Below are 6,038 nucleotides of genomic sequence, written 5' to 3'. Positions count from 1 at the left end.
TCTTTTGTGATTATGGGTTCTAAACGACCGACAGTAACCGGTGCAGATCTGATTCCAAATATAACTGAAACTTTGGATAACCTGAGGCAGTTAAATTCTTTTCTACGATAGATTTAAAGAGTAGGTATCACCAGATTGAAGTATGTCCAGAAGATAGGCCGAAAACAACTTTTACTCATACTTCATCATCTGATTACTACCAGTATCGCAGATTGCCTTTCAGGTTAAAAAACACACATGCAACATTTCAGCGCTTGTTAGATGGAGTCCTCCGAAACTTGAAACCGAAAATAAGTGATGTCTATTGGGATGAAATTATCTGATTTTCAAAAGATCTAGACGAACACTTGGAGTTCTTAAGTAATATATCTGATACATTAAACACAGCATATATCAAGTTAAGTATTGATAAATGTCATTTTGCCCACCCACAAGTTAATTACCTAAGGCATATTATTAGACAAGATGGAGTGATGACAGGTCCTCGTGTCACTTCAGCTATATGTGACTTTTCAGTAATACAAGCACTCCGTCTTCAAGCCACAAGTGGCCCATCGGGACCATCCAACCGCCGTGTCATCCTCAGCTGAGGATGCGGATAAGAGGGGCGTGTGGTCAGCACACCGCTCTCCCGGTCGTTATGATGGTTTTCTTTGACCGGAGCCGCTACTATTCGGTCGAGTAGCTCCTCAGTTGTCATCACGAGGCTGAGTGCACACCGAAAAATGGCAACAGCACATGGCGGCCCGGATGGTCACCCATCCAAATGCCGACCACGCCCAACAGCGCTTAACTTCGGTGATCTGACGGGAACCGGTGTATCCACTGCGGCAAGGCCGTTGCCTCAGTAACACAAACGGTTAAGCAATGGCAATCATTTCGTGGTCTGGTAAATTATTACCGAAAATTCGTCAAAAATTTTATGGGCAATGTGCAACCGTACTCTAGGTTTTAGAAAAAAGGAGCTACGTTTCAGTGGACAACAGAATGTCAAGCAGTCTTCCAAAATTTGAAAGTGATACTGTGTTCAGATATTGTATTTTCTGATTTTATTAAGGAATTTATACTGTCACGTGATGTAAGCAGTACAGCTTTGGGTATCATTTTAAGTCAAAATGTAGGTGAACAAGAGGATCTGGTAGCTTATGCATCTTTCAGCTGAATAACCCTGTGTACAATTATTCTACTACAGAAAAAGAGATGATACTTTTGACGTAAGGTATTTATACTTCCGTTGCTACCTTCATGGCTGTACACTGATCAGTAGGACATTATAACCACCTACCTAATAGTCGGTACGTCCACCTTTGGCATGGATAACAATGTCTACGCGTCGTGGCATGTAAGTTCAAATGGTTCAAATGGCTCTGAGCTCTATGGGACTTACTTCTGAGTTCATCATTCCCCTAGAACTTAGAACTACTTAAACCTAACTAACCTAAGGACATCACCCACATCCATGCCCGAGGCAGGATTCGAACCTGCGACCGTAGCGGTCGCGCGGTTCCAGACTGTAGCGCCTAGAACCGCTCGACCACCTCGGTCGGCGCAGCATGTAAGTAATGAAGCCCTTGTAAGTTGCTGGAGGGAGTGGGCATCACATCTGCCCACACAGATCACCTAATTCCCGTAAATTCTGGGGAGGGGCAATTATCTCTAACGCCATGTTCTATCACATCCCAGATGTGTTCGATTGGGTTCAAATCTGGCGAGTTGAGGAGCCAGCACATCAATTGGAACTCCCCACTGTGTACCTCATACCACTCCATGACAACACTCCTGGCCTTGTGACATAGCGCATTATCTTGTTGAAAAGTGCCACTAGCGGCGGGAAACATGATCGTCATGAAGGGGCGTACGTGGTCTGCAACCAGTGTACGATACTCCTTGGCCGTCATGGTGCCTTTCTCGAGCTCCGCTGGACCCATAGATGCCTACGTGAATGTTCCCAAGAGCACACCGGAGTTACCACCAGATTGCCTACATCCCACAGTATAAGTGTCAATGAGCTGTTCCCCTGGAAGACGACGGATTCACACTCTCCCACTCCCATTGGTAGGATAAAAAAAGGTATCAGGATTCATTATACCGTGCATTGCTCTGCCGCTGCACCAATGTCCAGTATGGATGGTCACGTGCTCATTTCGGTTGTAGTTGCCTACGTCTCGGTGTTAACATTCGCACATACATGGGTCATCGACTATGGAAACCCATTGTTAGGAATGTTTGGTGCACTTTGTGCTCAGACACGCTTGTACCCTGCCCAGCATCAAAGTCTGATGTCAGTTCCACCACAGTTCACTGCCTGTCCTCATTTACCTTTCTGTCCAGCCTCAAATGTTTGACATCTGTAATGAGGGGTGGCCATCCAAACCCACGACGTCTGGACGTGGTTTCACCTTAGTTTCATCACATTTTGAAGATATTCATCACACCACTCCTCAAACACCAAACAAGTCGTGCAGTTTCCGTAATGCTCATGCTGAGCCTCCAGGTGATTACAATCTGCTCTCAGTCAAAATCGGTCAAACCCATTCTGCACACTGACAGAACACTCACTGATTCTATATGCACCATGCGTGTGTCTGTCTAGCAGCCATTCCTTGCCAGGTGACCCTGCTATCACCTGGATAGGTTTATATTGATAGTGGGTCGGTGGTCATAATGTTCTGCCTGATCAGAGTAAATTTAAGGTAGTTACAGATTATACATACGAGAAATGGTTATTAGTACTGACAGACGCTTCAAGTCAGTTAACAAGATGGGCACTGTAATAGAGTGTGTTCCAGAATGAAGCAGTTAATAAGCCTGGTATCAAGGGCATGAATGCAGATATACTCAGTAGGAAAATTGCAATGATGCAAGTAATGTAACTGGATCCATTACATTTGAAAAATGCACAAACTGTGGATACAGACTGCCCACTATACAATAAACAACCATAGTTTCTTATGCAAGAAAGCGTACTGTGTATGTCAATTAAATGCAAGTCATGCATCCTCATTGTTACAGCACTACAAACTGAAGTGTTATGAGAAGCATATGGCCATGTACTATCAGGATATAGTTGTAGGAGAGTGCCTGACAGATGAGTCACAGAGATATTTGGTGGAGAGCATCACATGGTGATGTATAGCAATACATAAAAAAATGCATTCCAAGTGCTCAATGAACAGGTTTGAGTTACTGAAAGATATAAGTTCAGAGACTGCCAGACTCAGAAGAACCTTTTCAAATGATAGTAATCGACATGTTAGGAGAGCTTAATATAGGTTTAGCAGATAATAAATTTATACTGACAAATTGACCATTTCTTAAGGTACCTTGTAATGATAGCAATACCAGATCAGAAAGCGAATGCTGTTACTCAAGCCTTGGTTAAGAATTGTTTTCTTAAGTCTGATGTAGCAGAGACTTTACTCACAGATAAAGGAACTAACCTTATGTGTGATCTGATGTAACAATTACCTCGTCTATCGAGGACAAAGAAATTGGAGAGTAGTCCATTCCACTGACAAGTTAACGGTCATATAGAACGAGTACACCACACGATAGCGAAGATATTAAGTCACTGCATGAACAGTCAACATTTGGACTGGGATGTCTATTTATTCTATGTGGTGAGTCCCCACAACTCACAAATCTACACAGAAACAGGTCTTTCTTTCACTGTATGAAGTGCTGTGGGATCCGAAGATGCTGTCACTCTTTTATTTAGTGCAACCAAAGGTAGGAAACGCAGGGTGAAAATGTGAAGTAGTTTGTGAAAACATTAAAACAAGTTTGGCATCGAGTGAAACGTGCAAACACAAAGGCATACCCGTCTCAAACAGGATTGGGGAAGGTATAAGTAAATTATCTCAGTACAGAGTAGGATAATGAGTTCTACTAGCAAATCCGTATACCCAAAAGTGTAAAAACAAAAAATTATTGACAAAGTCTCAAGGACTGTACCAGGTAGTGGACATGACTACACCAGTCAACGTCAAGTTGCAGTTACGAATGAAAACGTCAGTTGTACATTTGCAATCAAGTTGAACCTTTCAAGGATACAGTTATTGTGTTACCACAAATACCTACACTGTTACCACAGAGAAAGAAATTACTATGTGGAAAATTCATGGTAATTTCTTTCACTTGGGTGGTGTCGAAGATGACGTCGCGATGTATTATCATAGGTATAATGATCTTGCACGTATGTAAAGCAGAAGTAATTATCATCCAGTCGTTGGAAAGCAGAATATTGTTCTCAAGACATTTTGTACCATTAATGAAAAGGATTATAATATTCTTCTTTCATTTTGCTACAGTTAAGGTCTATTCAGATTGGGCTAGGGTGTGTATTAACATACAGTTTCTAGATGCAAGTTTAAATTTCTGTTACCAATGTGTCACAAACCATCCATACCTGGTAAAATGGAAAATTGTTGATAAGTGAGTACAAGTGTGAACGAATGAAGTGCTACTTGTGTCAGAAGAAAGAGGTACACATGTTGTCATGACGACGGGAGATCTTAGCACTTGTGTCAAGGAGTTAGTCGCCATTTGTACAGCTGGTTCGAACTGACAAGCAGTCGTGTGAAATGTAGTTGTTCGTAGGGAATATAGAAGCACAAGAGTGTAAAAATTTATCATCAGTGCCACAGCCACATTTCCAGAGGACTGAGTGGCACGGGTTATGTTCTATGTTTCCGCCAGAGAGTGTTATAGTAATCTACTACACCAAATAAGATATTTACGAGGATGACAAAATTAGAGTCAAAACAAAGTGGATTAATAGTAAATGGAATCAAATGGGATATAGCTGGAACAAAGTTTCACTTTCCTGCTATGATTACAGATGACAATAAGTACAAAAACTCGGCCAATGTTGTATGGTGCTGGAGGTACCTTTTAGTGTGTTACTTACGCAAAACGTAACCTTCCTGGCTGGAGGTACCTTTTAGTGTGTTACTTACGCAAAATGTAACCTTCCTAAATAATACTTTAGATTACATGTTATTACAGACAATAGACGAATTAGTCCTTGCAGCCTAACGTTGACCCCACCGGCTAGCGATGGCGGAGACTGTTTATAGGTACATACAAGTGATTTACTTAACGCAACGGATTTTATAATGCAACGTGATGCGTGTCCTGACTCTTATATGTAACCCCAGTAACAGCTCGTTAATCTTATTTATAGTAATCTAGTAAATTTCCTATGGTTTGCCTATCCATTTCCTAGAATTATTCTGCATATAATTAGTTATTCAGGATGTGCAGACAAATTGCGCTTCTGACTGAAAAGGTATACTACATCAGATAAATCAAACACAAGTACATTAAATGATCAGGATAAATTAAATCACTGATTGGAAAAAGGAAGAAAGTCAAGTTTTTTCGAAAATAAGGTGAGATATATATTTAATTTTGGAGCTGTCCACTCATCGATGAGTGGAAACGGGAAGGAAAAAACCAGTAATAATACGGAAAGTACAACCTTTTAAAGTTTGTAATTAATGGAATAGAGAAGAATATCCGGACATTCTTTCTGTTTTCCACTCACTAGGTAGGCAGCATCACCAGATTTCAGGCAAAGAATGTTACAACAATGCTACTAAGTGGCATTAAACACATTGTTTCAGTTTTACTGTCCCACATTGTTCTCAGTGTGTTTACGTAAGTTGCTGTTTGTAGACTCGAAGAATAATGAGCGGAAGTGACTCTGAAATTGAAAAAGTGCACGGGAGAAGAAAAGGTGTAAGAAATGTTGATGACTATGTCAAAGAAAGACGTAAGAGAGCTAGATCACTAGGACAGGAATACATAAATTCTAAAGGATTAGTTGTGCCAGCAAAACGGTCTGGTCCATCATGCAAGTAAATTTTATATAAATATTTTCATGTGATATTTGTCTTCATTTTACTGCTAAATATTTAAGTGAAGTATTTTGTATCTTGGTCCAACATTCTGTTTTATTGAAGTTGTCCCAAAATGTGTTTTGAACATTTCAAAGATGAGGATCAAATTGAAATAATTAGGAGATTGTACGATGG

At 40.7% G+C, this 6,038-nt stretch overlaps 1 pseudogene; it reads right to left on the bottom strand.

Annotated features, from left to right (window-relative positions):
- Nucleotides 1–726: 726 nt before the first annotated feature.
- LOC124723523 lies at nucleotides 727–844 on the bottom strand (annotated as a pseudogene).
- Nucleotides 845–6,038: the final 5,194 nt, after the last annotated feature.

Source organism: Schistocerca piceifrons, chromosome X, assembly GCF_021461385.2.
Source record: "Schistocerca piceifrons isolate TAMUIC-IGC-003096 chromosome X, iqSchPice1.1, whole genome shotgun sequence".
In the NCBI taxonomy this organism is placed as follows: Eukaryota; Metazoa; Arthropoda; class Insecta; order Orthoptera; family Acrididae; genus Schistocerca; species Schistocerca piceifrons.
This window is presented reverse-complemented; position numbering and strand designations above follow the sequence as displayed.